Raw genomic sequence first — 16,840 nt, forward strand, 5'->3', positions numbered from 1 at the left:
ATTTCCTTTTTTTATGGCTGAACATTTGTGTGTTCATTCATCCATTGATGAACACATCTGTTGTTTCCATGTCTTGGCTGTTGTGAATAATACTGTAATGAACACAGGAGTGCAGATTTCTGAGCTTATAACTTCATTTCCTTTGGATACATACCCAGAAGTGGAATTCCTGGATTGTATAGTCCTTGTAGTTTGAATTTTTTGAGGAACCTCCATATTTTCCATAGTGGTCACACTGATTGGCATTCCCACCAACCATGCACAAGGATTCCCTTCTCTTCACTTCTCCAACACTTGTTCTCTCATCTTTTTGATAATCTGCTTTAGTTTGAATGTAGCATCTTCTAGGCCAGTGATTTTAAATTGGAGATGCTCATCAGAATTACCCATAGTTCTATAAAAAAATGCAGATATCTAAGCACTACTCTGGAGTTACTGCATTTCTTGACATTCTTTATGTAATCTTAGGATTGTACATTATAACACAAGATTTCTCTAAAAATTCATGTATTTATAAATCAGGGATAACACTTGAAAATAGACTCACTCATTACCCTTAGACACTTTGCCTAAAAACATTGTTTGAAGTGACTTTTTGTCTGTGGCACACAATCCCGTTTCCTTGTCACTTTATTCTGAGCTCTCAGATCTTTTGAAAAATAAGAATCCCACCTGTTACCTCTTTCATCTGCGGATTTTGGCTGGCTGACTCACCTGTGTGAGCGGAGTTTCTGTCTTTAACAGAGCTGTCTTGGTGTTCCAGGTACTTAAAACTATTGACTCTTCGAAGAGTAGAGTCTTGTGTGCAGATGGTGTTGCTTGCCAGTGGGCTGAGTCAGGATTTTTAAGCTTTCTTTAGTCAAGAAGCAGACGGCTTCCTGAGTCTGCTAACTCAAGATTTAGTGGAACATGACTTCATTACATAGGACTGAATGAACTGATGAGGACACTTTTATTATGGATATTTGTTTGGAACATTTTTTTTTTAAATGTTACATATGTAAGCAAGTTCTCTTTAGGCTATCTGTAACCGTATAACAACTTAGCAGACCCCGTCATTGTAAACACAGCACTTTTAAACGATGTCTGAGTTTCACTAAGTCCTTTCTCTTCACCTCTCCTGGAAATGAGAAACTCTTACTAAATTTCTATTTGACAGTATAATTTACAAATACTCAATAAGAACACGTACTTCGTACTGGAAGATGATTGGAAAAATCGCTATAGAGCTAAAGTCTGGCCTGGAACGTCTTAATTGAGAATTGTTCTCATTTCATCAGGTGTGATGGTCCCTTTTGAGGAAAATAAAGTGGACTTATTTAGGGCTTTCTTATGAGTAGATGCCTATGAAAGCTGCTCTGGGAAGATTGGTCTGGAAGCTAGTGTAAGCGGGCCTAGTCTTTATAGGCGGGGAGGAAGACCGACCCCCTCCAGGGAAGCCAGGGGCCTCGAGATAGGGAGTCACCCAAATTTATAGGTACTGCAGGTTAAACTTGATGAGTTTTTTGGACTTGGATGCTAGCCTTGGCATAGTAAATACTAGAAATGTTAAAGTCCAGCCTGAAATTCCTTATGAAAACGTCCACCAAGGGCGTGCCTTGGTTGAGCACCACACTCTTTGTGGCTCAGGTCGTGCGTTATCTTGTGATGGAGCCCCACGTTGGGCTCCCTGCTCTGCAAGGTCTGCTCGAGAATATGCTCTCCCTCCCTCTCCCCATTTGTGCTTGTGTAGGCTCTCTAAATCTTAAACAAAAAACAAAACCAAAACACTTCCCATCAGCTTGTCTTGTGACTGTTCAATGCCATAGCGCTCTAGATTTCCAAAGCAAACTTGAGAAAGCCTGCTGCACCTATGCGAATGAGGCCAAATCCAATTACACCAGCCTTAAGAGGATGATTTTTCTTCAGGATTATTCTTGATCAAGGGTGGAAGACTACCAAAAAAATTGTGAGAACTTAATTGGACCTAGAAGTTACCAGGGATCTTCAGTGGAAAACTATGCATTATTTAGAATGTTCACAATTACGATTCTATGAGGTTTGTTCTTTGAGTTATTTACTAAATATAGCAGTTCCTAAATATAGTTAAGTCCATAGAAGCTAACTGGTTCTAGTGCAAATGATTCTTGTCTATAGACATGGAAGTAGTTTTGGGCCTTGGGGATTCAATTGATTCCCTCTCATCATGGAAGCCAGTTTTGCATTCCTTAAGCAGATGTTTCAATATCCCTCATGGGTTTGTATATCTGCCCTTACTGGTCTTTTGATTCACCTTTCAGGGGTTTGTGACCACTTCCTCAGGTCCCTCATTCGTTAAATCTTTGTTAGTATTGTAGCTGTATGAGAGTCAGGATTGCACCTTGCTTTGAAAAACTATCCTTTACAGGCAAAGCTTTCTGCTGGATAATGAGCCATTCTTGGGGGCTCAAGGAGAGGGGGTCACTAGGGAGCTGAATGGAGTTCTTAGGAATCAGCTGGTAAAATCCCCTCAACATCTTAAATAGTATGTCTGCATCTGGGCATGCTGCCCGAACAGTAGCCCTGGTTACAGCTCCTCATTGACAACACTACCTGCTCGGAGAAGGCACTCCAGCTGCTCCCGCCCCCGAGTTCAATCACAGAAGAGACTCATGTAGGTGGTCGGATGGCTTGATGTTGTTCAGATTTAATTCCACGGTTGTACGTAACTCCTAAAATGACCCAGTCACAATGTTTTTCCCCCCTGAGGCTGTTGGTAACGTAGGTAAGGCAGTTTTAGGAAACTTCTTCCAGCTACTTCGGATTAAAATGACAACCTTTAATAAGCATATACTGTGTGCCTGGAACTATTAAGGATGTTAGTCCCATCCCCTAACTTAATCCTAAATGGACCTAAAACGTCCCTCTTCTCGGATCCATTTTTTGGTGAGAAAGTGAAGCCCGGAGCTGTTAAATTGTTCAGGTTATACAGTCGGTAGTGGTTGAAAATCCTCATCCTTCCCTCTTTAATACTAGATTCAATATATTAGCCTTGTCAAAATTTTATTTTCATGCAATTCTTAAAACAGTCCTATGAGCAAGGGGTTATTACCCCCATTTTGTTGCGAAAACAGCTTAAATGGTCATTAAACTTGAAACTTATCGCAACATAGTTTGTGATCGGTGTACACAGTTTCGTACAGTTTTCTGCTGAATTAGCCCCTTTTCTTGTGCTCATGTGACATGCCTAGCTTAAATCTGTACAGCTGCTCAAGCCTGCTCTTCCTATACAAGCGGCATGTGGTTTCAGGTGCTTGGCGTGTCTGCTTAATGTTCGGAGCACTTGGCTCCGTCCCTGGTGCAGTTGGCATATTTTCCTCGAAGAGATGCCGAAACTCGCTCTTAAGGGCACTCGGAAAACCACTGTTTTAGGAGGTTATTGTCCATATTTATAGAAGATCTAGAGAATCTAGCTGACCAATTAAAACAATCACGAAGACGAGGCCAGAAACCAATGCTTTTTAGAGGAGGGGTGATGCCCTTTTGTGTTTTGCCTTGTTACTCAATCTAACTAGCATAAATGTACTTGTCAGTGCCCCCCACCCCCAGTTACCGCTTTCCAGCACACACTATCCATGCCCTGCTCTGGCCTTCTGGCAAAACCAGAATCGCAGCTCTGCTGCTCCGGAGTTAATCTTGGTCTTGCTCCGTAATGACTTCCTCGGTGTGTTCTTGGCTGCCTCTAGCTTGATTTCAGCTGGTTTTTGTTCACTCAGTGGCAGATTGTTAAATAACATGTGTTTCTTATGCACCAAGTTCCTCAACCATGTGGCATCTGACATTTTCATTACTGCTTGTCACAAACTTCACAGTGTCTGCGGTTGTAGTCCTTAGCTATTAGTTCAGTATTTACTTAATGCTGGGTCTTCGCTCTGGTCTGTGGAGACCTTGCCAGGCCTTGGGGAGTCAGATCTGTCATCTTTCTTGCGGCTACTGTGTGTGCAAAAGCTGGAGCCCCGTTCCTCTTTGGCACAGGAGCACAGAACCCCTAGCCTTGCTGCTGTAAGGGGGCGGGTGGGGAGGACGACGTGCCTTCCCTCTCTTGAGCTCCAGCCTCTTAGTTTGCGATTTGTGCAAGTATTGCAGGCACTCTTGTTCCCGCATGTTCAAGATGAAGCTCTCTTCTCTCTCCTCCTCCCTCTTTCTGTTAATGTAATGACCATTTCCCCTATGCATCCTTCTCAAAACCTGTAACCCTCTTTTTTAATGCTTTTCATCGAGTTGATTATAAGCCCTGCCAACTTACCCCAGCATCTCTCTTCCACCCTCATCCTGATACTCATTGCCAAATTTCCTGTTCAGTTCCTCAGTATTCATAGCCATTTGTCCAAGAATTGCATACAGGCAGCACCCCATCCCTATGCTTTCATGCAATGGCACGCCACCATATTACATTCTAGAAACATTTGCTGAGGAAGAGGGAGGTATCTCAGACAAGGTGTCTTAATACTACTCAGGCTTTCAATTGGACAACACTGGCCGCTCTGTTCCGGTGAAGGGAGCTGGGCCTTATCTGAGTTTGAGACCATTTTTTCTCTAGCCTAGGGAACATATAAGTTAAGCCATCTAGTTCAGCTTTTCCTTACTTGAATCTATTTTGCTTTTCAGGGGGAACGTTTGCCTCCCAAGTGGGAGAAACTCTAGTAGAGCAGTCAGAATTGCTTAGGAGAATTACTAAAGTAGGAGTCAAATTACTGAAAATCCCGTATGCCGCCTACCTGCTCATCACCCCTACCGAGGCAGCCCCATTCGTTTTCCTTCTGGATTCCATTTTTGTCCTTGGCGTGTCTCCATAGAGGTGAGATTGGGGAGCAGCAAAGGGCTAGGTGACTCCAGTTGGATTCTGCCTTCTTGCCTCGTGCTCTTCCCTAGCCACGCTTCCTTTGGGTCTGTGCTATAGCCACTGTCAGACGTGGCTTCTTAAAACGTCAAGTCACTACGCTGCCTCCAGTAGCTGTGGAAGCAGCTCATTACATTCAGCATAATGGCACCATTTCCCAGTCTCTGCCCTGAGCCTCGGCCTGCCCCATCTCCCGCCAGTTACCTGGACTCGCCCGTGCCCAGCTGGACTGCAGGAACACTGCTCCTCATTACTGGAGATTGGCCGCTGTATTATTCAGTAGCTCCGCTCCAGATCTATACCTTTGTGTTCAGTGAAGTGGCTCTGCACTCTGGGGGGTGCAAACACGAAAAGGTTTTATTTTTATTCAATCATTGCTTTAAACCGTGTCCTGTTCACTGGGTCTTTTGTCCTTTGGTATCTGGGAATGGCAGTCTATTCATCTTATGAAAATCTGGACCAATCCAGTTTAAAGCCCCAGTGTTTCTCTTCACCGCCCCCCCCCCCCAACTCCACCAGTTCAGGGTTGATCCATAGCCTCAGGGATTCCCCCTGCCCCCGCTCCTGCAGCAGGAAGCTGAGTGGTCTGCTGGGTCACTCCGCCTCTTCGCCCTCCTCTGGGGAGCCTGCAGGTACGTTCCCTATGGTTGATGTGCCTGTGGCTGGGCCTTTTCTGGCTGTTGCTATTCTCTGCCCATTTATGAGCCATCATTCACACCCTATTCTCTGGGGGTCCTCTACCTTGTTTAATTCTCAGGAGGGCAGGTGAGATCTACCTCCAGGTGGTGCATTGTGTGTGAAGGATTCCTCTGTTACGTGGACTTCTAAGCCTCTACGAAGACCTAGAGACCACACCCCAAAGCCAGTCGCTGACACCATCACTGGCAGGCAGAAATCCAAGTATGTTGTTGGAATTGGCTGTTCTTGGGTCATCTTTTCCACTCAGAATAGCAACAGAGAAAAGAATTCTTAAAAATAGATCCCGGGGGCGCCTGGGTGGCTCAGTCGTTAAGCGTCTGCCTTTGGCTCAGGGTGTGATCCCGGCGTTCTGGGATCGAGCCCCACATCAGGCTCCTCTGCTGGAAGCCTGCTTCTTCCTCTCCCACTCCCCTTGCTTGTGTTCCCTCTCTCGCTGGCTGTCTCTATCTCTGTCAAATAAATAAAATCTTTAAAAAAAAAAAAAATCCCAGAGATGTATTTTAGGGTGTGCAGCTAGCAGTGTATTTGATGGCTTAGCTTTCTTCTTTGGCTAAGTTAGCTGAGAGGACCAGGGAAGGGAATGACTTGGCGCAGAGTCTCTCTTCCTTTGTGAGGGGGAAGGAGTGTGCTTTCTTCTGCTGTAAAGCACTCCAGGGAAAGCCAAGGCCTGGGTTCATGATGACTGCCTCCTCAGGTTGCCTGAGCACTTGCTTACGTTCCTGGATTCTTTATTTTTTTCTTTCCTCCATTTTCTCTTCCCAAAAGCTAGTCTTGCCTTTTTCATTTTTTTTTTAAAGATTTTATTTATTTGACAGAGAGAGAGACAGCCAGCGAGAGAGGGAACACAAGCAGGGGGAGTGGGAGAGGAAGAAGCAGGCTCATAGCGGAGGAGCCTGATGTGGGGCTCGATCCCACAACGCCGGGATCACGCCCTGAGCCGAAGGCAGACGCTTAACCGCTGTGCCACCCAGGCGCCCCTAGTCTTGCCTTTTTCTTACATGGAAACCATCTTTTTCTTTCTCCTCTTGCAGATGGCCGAAGCTTATTTAAGGTATGGGCTAAGGTCCCAGTAGAGTACAATCAATCAGCCTTTATGCCTTCTAGGCTCCCTTCAAGTCCTGGTGGTGCTTTAAGTGTTTAAAAATTTTATTTTAAAATTAATAAAGTCCTTTCTGATGTGCAGTTCTATGAATTTTCATACATGTATATATTCCTATAACTACCACCACGATTAGGATACAGTATAGCTCTCCACTTCAAAAAAACAAAAACAAAACCCAAAAAACCAAAAGCCCTCCCTGTGCCATCCCTTTGTAACTACATCTTCCCCCCACTCTTAACCCTTTGTACCCCCTGGTATGTCATCAGTCACTGTAGTTTTCAAGACTGTGATCCAAGTGCAATCATAGGGTATGTGACATTTTGAGACTAGTATTTCTCACTTGGCATAATGTCTCGAAGAATCCAAGTGGTAGATATGTTTTGAGATATAATTGACCTGAAATATTAGTTTCAGGTATACAGCATAATGATTTGGTATATGTATATATTGATATGATCACAGTAAGTCTACTAACATCTGTCACCACACTGTTACACATGTTATTTATGAGAATTTGAAGATTTGCTTTCAGCAACTTCCAAATATACCATACAGTAGTATAGTCATGTTGTATATTTTATCCCCGGGACTCCTTTTATAGCTGACAGCTTGTACCTTTTGACCACCTTCACCCATTTTGTTCACCTTCCCCACTCCCTGCCTCTGGCAATCCCCAATACCTTTGAGTTTGTTTTTTCAGAATCCACACAAAAGTGAGATCATATGGTGTTTTTTTTTCCCCGTCTGACTTATTTAACTGAGCATAATTCCCTCAGGGTCCATCCGTGTTGTCACAAATGACAGGATGTCCTTTCTCATGGCTGAGTGGTATTCTGTTGTATATATCCACCATATTTTCTTAATCCCATTCGTTCATCAGTGAACATTTAGGTTGTTTCCATGTCTTGGCGACTGTAAATACTGTGGTGATGGACATGGAGGTACAGCTATCTTTTTGCATTAGTGTTTTTCTTTGGATAAATACCCAGAAGTGGATTGCTGGGTCATACGGTAGTTCGATTTAATTTTTTGAGGATGTCCATACTGTTTTCTATAGTGGCTGCATGTATCAATAGTTCCTATTTGTTGCTGAGCGTAACAATTTCCTGATGGTGCTTTTGGGACTGTGACTCCTCTCTCTAGGGCTAGATCCTGGTTTTCCTCTGAACTCGGTATTGATCTGGTTCAGCAATAATTACTAATTCCAGCCCCGAACTTTCTCTTCATTGAAGCAGCAAGTATAGCCAATGGGAATTTTGTCCTTTATCTCTGTGTAGCTTTTTTCTTCTAAAGATTTTATTCATTTGACAGAGCACAAGTACGCACAGTGGCAGGGAGAGGGAGAAGCAGGCTCTCTGCTGAGCAGGGAGCCCAACTCGGGGCTGGATCCCAGGGCCCTAGGATCATGACAGGAGCCGAAGGCAGCTGCCTTAATGGACTGAGCCACCCAGGTGCCCCTGCAGCTTTCTTTCTAGTAGGATATGATTTTTGCACACTCCAGTTTAATGCTTCCCTTGTTCAGGGTCTCGGGGCAAGTTCTAGAGGGACTGTAGACCACATGTGAAGCTGCCCGTTCTGATGTTTGGGGAGTCTTAGAACTCCGAAGGGATTTACATATTTCATGGAGAACTTGTAGCTTAAGACAAGGATTCTAATCTCACAGAACTCCATTCCAAACCATTCCAGGGTCTCTTCCTAGGTTCCTGAAGTCTCCACTTTCTCTCAGATGAGTCTCTTGACTTTCCAGGGTATTTCCAAGTTGTGGGTGATTTTAGAGTAATAAAATGGATTATAGTGCCTACAGTAAAAGCACTTTAGTTTCATTTAATCTTTATTACAACTTTATATGGAGGAGGGAGAGACTGGAATTGACAGGCTACTATGCCAGGCACTTCAGACGTATCATCGTATTTAATCTTAGTAACTTTATGGAAGAGGATTCTCATGTTCAACAGGAGTAACCTGCAGCTGAGAGATTAAATGAGCTAGGAAGTAGTGCATTAGGATTCAAACTCCTTCTACCATGCCCTCTGAAAAAACAAAGGGATCTAGGAAGGGAGAGGTATCCAATTTATATGATGTTCGTATTCGCTTTCTAAGGCTCTTGTAATAAAACACCACAAGTTGGGTGGCCTAAAAAACTGTTTTACAGTTCTGGAAGCTTCAAGCCCAAAATCAAGGTATTGGCAGGGAATCCTTTCATCCCTCTTCCTGGCTTCTGATGGTTTGCTGCCAGTCTTTGGTATTCCTTGATTGGCAGCTGTAGAACTCTAATCTGTCTTGCTTGTCACATGGCATTTTCCTTGTGTCCGTCTTCATATGGCCAGTTCATGGGGGTGACACTCAGACTGGATTAAGGACCCACTCTACTCCAGTATGACAGCACCTTAACCATTTACATCAGCAGTGACCCTATTTTCAAATAAAATTAACGTTCTGAGATGCTGGGGGATGTGACACCTCAAGGGGATGTGATTCACACATAATGCCTGTATTGGGGTTCATATTGGACATTTAGACAATCACATGGTGGAAGTAACTTTCCTTACCCTCCCAGTTTTTTTTTTTAACTGTCAGATTTGGCTGCCTCACTCTCTAAAGCATTTTATTTTAAAGTAATTTGAAAAAATGCTTTTCCATAAGAGCCCCAGTAGGAATTATAATGCTCATATTCTAGTACAAACTTCATAATTGAGAAAATGGTTGAATTGAAAAATCCATGCCCCCCGAATAGTCCCCTGCACGGCAGTGTGAAGTTAGGTTAAACTTTGTAGTTTTCAGATTTCATCGTTTAGATGTCTATACTTTGTCTAATCTTATTTTCAGAGAAACCCCTTTTTGAGCACATGCTTTCTGACTCTTGTTCTGTCAAGCTCAAAATGTCAATAAGTTGTGGCTGCTATTCCATTTTTACAACATATTGAAGGAACTTAGCATTTTCTAAATTTTCTGTGAAAAGAGTGGAGAAGACTCAAATGGGGACTTTTGATCACCTATCTCAATGACTGTCATTGAGATTTTAATTCATTTTCTTCAATGACACAATGCTGTTTTAAAAACCGTTTTTATAAATTGGTATGGACATTTGCTCTATAGCAAAGTTAATTGGTTATTGCCTTCTTAAATTCAGCTTTCCCCTAAAAACACATCTTGTAAACTATCCCATGTGACTTACTGCCAGGTTGACTTTGAAATTCCAACTCCCTGGACCAGGATCATGCCTAATACACCTGTCTTACCTGTCCATCTCAATAAATATTTAATACAACTATGCATTTTACCCCGACAGTGCCTAAGTATCAATTCCCATTTTTGTAAAAATTAGCAACAAGCCTTTTCTAACGATGTTGGTAAAGAATATGCTCGAGTGCGTTAAAAGCCTATCTGATAACATTTTTTTTTTTTAAAGATTTTTAAAATTTATTTGACAGAGATAGAGACAGCGAGAGAGGGAACACAAGCAGGGGGAGTGGGAGAGGAAGAAGCAGACTCATAGCGGAGGAGCCTGATGTGGGGCTCGATCCCACAACGCCGGGATCACGCCCTGAGCCGAAGGCAGACGCTTAACTGCTGTGCCACCCAGGCGCCCCTATCTGATAATATTTTTGACAGAAAATCTAAGGTGTGAATATGATAAAATATGAAATCTTTAAAACTTTTTTAATGGAGTGACTCTAAAATAGCTAATTATCTGGTTCTTAATGTGTATTCCTGTCCTTACAGCAGAATCATCAGAAGCAGATGTGTAGGGCATTTTATATCAAACCAATCATATGACCACTTTCTCCTCTCATTGATTTTGACCAAACTTCTGTATGGTAATAGAATATCCCAGTGCATTACAATCTTCAGGAGTTTCTTGGAGATAAAGATATTGCCATTTCTGAAAAATTTTTAGGTGACCTGAAGCAAGACAGTTATGTTTTAAAGATAAAGTTGAGAGAATGACCTAGAAATAAGAATTTTAGCATCTTAAGATTTTTTTTACTTGCAGAATATTTGGAAATTCAGTGTTTAACTATTGCTGCTCTATTTGTATTTGGCTATTTATACTGTCCAACACTAGGCCAGAGTCCCAAAATATTGGGCCTCAGTATTTTATTCATCCAGAAACTCCTGGAGCTAGTAGAAGGACAGGGTGGTGGTTGGGAGCATAGACTCTGAAGCCCTACTGCCAGCTGCTAATCATGTGACCTTGGGCCTCTGTGTACCCTCCTGAGGATTAAATTAAAGGAATCCGTCAAGTTCTCAGAGCAATGCTTGATACATAGTGAATGTTACTTGGGTCTTAACTATTCTTCCAGGCTGGCTTTGCTCCTGTATTAGCTATGTGATCTAGGGCAAATCCTTTAAACTTATGTAAAATGTAAATAATAAAACCTAAGTCACAAGCTCTTCATGAGGATTAAATTAGATATTTTATGTAGAAATCCCATGTGCCATATAGCTTACTGCTTTAGGCTATGTTGGACTATATACTCTGAGGGTTTTATTCAAGACCTTCTGGTGACCAAAATCTGATTAATAGGCCTTCAAAGACTCTTAAAACCCATTGTTCCCTGGGAGTTGTTTAGATACTGTGGACAATCTAAATCATTACTGCTAGTTTCACATGTTGTTATTACTGCAATATATCACATATATATGTAGTATTGGAGTATATCCAACCACTTAAAATTCAAGCCATAATCAGTAGTTCATCAGACCAAAAAGTATCAAAATCTCGAGTAAAGATCAGGTAGGAGACACCTTCAATGTCCTCATTCTAAGACTCATGGCTTAAGGAAACCACTTGCTGTTAATAAAATAACAATCTATGGGTCGCCTGGGTGGCTTAGTTCTTAAGTGTCTGCCTTTGGCTCAGGTCATGATTCCAGGGTTCTGGGATCGAGCCCCACATTGGACTTCCCCACTGGGAGCCTGCTTCTCCCTCTTCCACTCTCCCTGCTTATGTTCCCTCTCTCTATGTCTGTCAAATAAAATCTTAAAAAAAAAAAAAAATTAAAAATAACAATCTGGTTATGTAAACCTGAGCCATGACTTTCGCAACGTTAGAGCTTTTAACTTAAGTATTGTCACCTGGGGTTCCTGGGTGGCTCAGATGGTTAAACAGCTGACTCTTGATTTCAGCTCGGGTAATGATCTCAGGGTTGTGAGATGAAGCCCCTTGTTGGTCTCTGCATTGGGTGTGGAGCCTACTTGATTCTCTTCTCCCTTGCTCCTCCCCCACCCATGTACACATGCACGAGCTCTTAAAAACCAAAAATATTCAAAATTGTCACCTGAAACTAATAGGATATTGTATATCAATTATACAATTTTTAAAAAAGTAAAGTGTATCTTTGTGCTTTCCACTGTGGGTGGAAAAGTAATAGTTAAAATATAGCCTCATGTTTTATCGAAAAGGCAGGGTTTAAATATTCTGTTTTCTCTGAAGTTTATGAGAACTGCCTACATCCTTAGGAACAATTTGGGGACATTATAAGACTTAGCTGAGGTGATAATATCAAGTTTGGAAGGTAATATTCTTTAGCATTTGTGAGTGTAGTAATTTCAAAAGAGTGCTATAACCTTGTTTTGTGTTCCTAAGCAGCCTGACTTACTCGGTTTTTGGGTTTGCTGGTTCATTATGCGATCATCATTCCATATGGTGGTGGTATCTTCCAGCTCGTATTTTCATCCACCAGCACTAGCTTGTTGCCCATTTAATGATGCAGAAATTCAAATTCATGGATGGCAGTTTCTGATGTTAAAACACCATTGCAAATCTACCTAAGGAAAATGAGAATGTTTTTGTATTCAGGGCAAAATGAGTCTCTATGCTAAGGAAAAATTCTTGATCCTTCTTGATTCCCATACCATATAAAAACACCCAATCATAGAAGGCCTAAAATAAAAATTTTAGGGTTTGTAGCCTACTCTGAATTAAGGGAGGAATGTATTTTAACTCCAGCCATGTGTGTTAGGTTTACCAAATTGCCATAAATCTCTCATTTGTCAAAGTGATCCAAAGAGAACAAACATGTTTCTGCAGGTATCTCAGAGCTTCCCCCCAAGATTATTTTTTTAAACATCAAAATTAAGTTCTCTTAAATCCATCTATGATTTTCATGCTTTAAACATCTGGCACATGCTAGATTTCCTTAAACTGAAGATGGCAGAATCTAACACATGAGTTTAGCTATTTTGGTGGGTTAATGACCACTCAGAACCATCCCAAGCTGTGCATTTCATCACTGAGCAGAATTCTAAACCGTCGGTACGAAGTCCATGAATCTCAAGGTATATAGCCTGGATGGGGACCTACTGCCATGTGTAGCGATGTGGCTACAGCCAGCATTCATGGTCTTTGAAACCATTACCAAGCAATGTTTCAGTTAGGATCCTTTCAGATACAGAAAGGTTGCCCAATCCTTTTTTTGGTAGGCTGGAGAGTGATGCCCATGACTGCTCAGTGGGTGCCTTTTCAGAAAGAGGTGAATGGGATTTTCTGTAAACCAGATGCTTAGCTTCCATTTCCATTTCTCATTACTTCTGTCTGGGAATTAGTCTTTTTCACACAGGTTGTATTACATGTCTTAAACTTTGTTGTGGGTTCATTTGTGGGATTGAAAATGGATTCTATTTCGTTGGCCCTCAGTTCCAGCTCCTTGTCATAGCCAGGCTGTATCCAAACTACTAGAAAAAGGTATAAGTGAAGTGGTGTAGCCACTGAGTGAATGGATTTTTTTTTGGGGGGGGGGGCGAATGGCCACCCTTGTTTAAATACTTAGGTCCCAGATGTCTCACAAATGGCTGTTTTCAAAAGTTGTAAGAAAATTCATGCATTCTCATTTGAATAGGCTATTCTTGATTCTTCTGTTCTAGCACTAACAGAAAGCTCAGATCCTGTAATAAGACTTCATAGTTTTTATTCATGATACAAAGCCATGCTTCTAGGTATTTCCATATCCTTAAATGTTTTGAACCATACAAAATGTGCTTATTTGTTAAATATTTAAAAATCCATGTTTTTTTGTTCCCTGGAACATATATACATGAGCGGGAAAAGTATCCCTGATCCTCATTGGTCAGCTGCTATATCATCTGAAGGCTAAAATCTAGTGGCTGGGAGAAAGAACTTGATAGAACAGTTTTTAATTTCTGCCTCTAGCATTGACTTGCTGGAATAGCTGATATTGGTCACAAATCTTATGTGCCTCCTTTATCTCTGGATGGCAAGCACATATCCCTTTCTCTGCAGGTCAGCTGCAGATTTAATTAAGCCTGAGGAAGTAGCTGGATGCTTGTCCTGAAGTCATTAGGCAAGTAAGAACTTCAATTTACCCACCAAATAGACCAACCAGAAAGCCAAATGGCATTACTTTGCTCTTTCTCTTTGCCTCATTCTTTTCCTATCTAGATTTCAAAAACTTTTATTGCAAGAAATGAAATATTTCCTTAATGAAATCAAGAATATTTGTGTATATGGGCATAACCTCTCAGGTCTTGGCTCATCTTGGGGTGGATATCTAAGGAATGAAAGGAGGCAACATAGACAATATATTTTAGAATATGAGTAAATGATTTAGGTAGGTTGGGGGGGCAATTATTGGCTGGGAGCTCTGAGAGTATGTTTTTCACAGCTGTGAGTCAAATGTAGAGTGACAAGAATCAGAGCAGTCCATCATGATATTCTTTGTGCACTGGTCAAAAATATTTTATGTATCATTTATAAAGTTTGTGCTATGTGTCATTCCCAAACACAGATTAAGCATAAAGAAATTCAAGGACACACGCTCACTTTCTTGTGGACTGCTGATACCCTGGGTCACATGGTACTTAGGTAGAATGATTCAAGTGCCCCTTCACAGCCAAGGAGCAGAAGACTCAGTTCAGTTTTTAATGTTCCATTGTTCAGTTGATGCATTTCACAGTTCTAACTCAAGCCACCCTCAGAATAGTTTCTCTTTCCACTCTTTTGGAAGAAAAGACAAGTTTTTAATATTTCTAAAAATGTGCGTAGACGAATACTGCTTCATTGTCCTCTTCCTAGTTAAATTCATGAACCAGAGTCAGATTTATCTTGAATCTGTCATTTTGGATTTTTCATCTGAAGTCCTTCCCACTGAATCTTTAGTGAAGGTAGACTTATTTCAGGTCTACAGATCATTGCATAGGTTTTCTCCAAATACCAAACTTCAGACTAACTTTATTCATTCTTAGTCATACCCCTGTGAAAGAGTCCTGCTCCTTTGCTTGCTTTCAAGGTTCAAAACAACCCAGTTGTTAAAAGCTATCCTTTTCTTTGATCTTGGAACATCATCTTTCCAGATTATCTCATGTGCTCTATAACACTCTGAATTATCTTCTAACCTGTAGGTTTCTTAATTATCCTTAGTCAGTGGTGGTTGTTCATACCCAGAAATCAAACATCTCTCTATATTCTGCCTTAGCTAAGTAGCTAAAGCATATAGTCAATACAGAATGATGTAACTTCAAGAGGGAGTAACAGTGTGGTCAGATGAGGGCCACATGGCTCTCTACCCAAGGTGCCATTATGTTGTGTTATTACTATAGTTCATGATCTACTCTCCTATTTTCAGCACTTCATAGATTTGGAAAGGCTGACTCATGCTAATCAAAATTTCATGACACTGAAGTATATAAACCATAAGGAACATTTAGAACAGGGATATGCTTTTCTCATGATGGAGAGGCATACATCTACCAGCTTCCCTGAGAAGTGGACCTAACTAGAGTTGCCTAGTGAGTGAAGAGGCAGCCTTGAGGCATATTTCAACAAAGCTATTCTAAACCTGTTGAACCATCCGTCATTATAGATTGCTATGAGAACCAAAAAGTAGGGCTTTTATGGGATTGGATAAAGTCAACTTTAGGCTCTTCATCCTCCTTCCCTATTCTTGAAGCTGATTGTCCTCCTCTTGTTCATTTTTTTCCTCCAGGTGGGATACAGTTGTATTACTGCCTTAAAAATCCTAAACCTCTTCCAAATTTGCTTTCCTTCCTATTGTATTCAGGTCTCTAGTTTCTTGAGATACAAATTTAGAGAACCTCCTGGGTAGGTACTACTGAAAAGGCTGATCTTGTCTATTGTTTATAGACTTATTCAGTTCCCAGGTGGGTGGCTGATCTTGATGTCTCCATGGTCCACCAACATATAATTAAATACTAAATTATTTGCAGGTTGACAAAACACCTATGCTTTCTAACCAACTTTAGTGTTTTATAAAATAGAAAAATGAAGGTATTTGATGCAAATACTCAATAGTAGTGAAACTGGAGACTATAGAAGCTCAGCTGTAATTCTGTAGATCCTTAGTCATTAACCAAATAAACTTGTGGAAATTCCTCCACTGTATCCCAACTGCTAATTATGCAATAGAAATCTGACAAGGGATTCAGTGTTTTATGGAATAATCTAACATCTTGAGGCTTTAAAGTGTTAGAAAATCATTTCTTATTGAGGTTATTGGTAAAAGCTTTAGATTCATTTATAAATGAGGGTAGTTTTCCACGACTCTTGTAGGAGAGAGAATTTTCCTCTGCCTTTCAAGATTCCTCTAGCTGGACTAAGAATCATTGACATAGACTAACAGTAGGAAATCAATTTTGTATGTGGACTCCACAATGAAATGGACATTCCAAAGATAGGCAAAATGAGGTATGTCACTTTAAGGAGAGTAGGATTTTCTACTGTCTTAGGTCTTTGTGCCTCTCACAGACCTTCGAGTAGTGCTATGTTGGGACAGAGCATCTAGAAGTTTACAACCTCTGTTCCGTAGGAGCCACTATGAGGAGGTCTCGGGGGAAAATTTGCTGTTTTCAGTGGAAAACGAGTGGCAGTTACTAATTATGACTGTGTACTTTGGATCTAGATTTGCTGCACTTTTTAATAGTGAGACACCAACTGCTGAAGAAATAAGGATGTTTTAATTTATTAAACAGATGTGAAAAGGAACATTTTAAGAGGGGTGGTCTCTTTGGAAAATGGATCAAACTCTTGAATTCATACTAGATATGTTTGTAAATAAAGGCATGAATCCTTAATGTCTCTTTTTGAAAATGAAATGTAGTTGTTTACTTTTTAGTTTGAGAAATAGTCCAGTATTTGGTCAAAATATGTGTGATTTAGCTTGTTTCTTGGTTTTAAATTTTGAGATATCCTTTGATTATTAGGT

The 16,840-nt window shown here is 41.1% G+C and overlaps 1 pseudogene; it reads left to right on the top strand.

The window, feature by feature from the left end:
• Positions 1-16,399: 16,399 nt before the first annotated feature.
• LOC123781992 (cytochrome c oxidase subunit 7C, mitochondrial pseudogene) lies at positions 16,400-16,584 on the top strand (annotated as a pseudogene).
• Positions 16,585-16,840: the final 256 nt, after the last annotated feature.

The sequence above is a fragment of the Ursus americanus genome, chromosome 19 (assembly GCF_024610735.1).
Source record: "Ursus americanus isolate L20-20 chromosome 19, mUrsAme1.1.p, whole genome shotgun sequence".
Taxonomy (NCBI): domain Eukaryota; kingdom Metazoa; phylum Chordata; class Mammalia; order Carnivora; family Ursidae; genus Ursus; species Ursus americanus.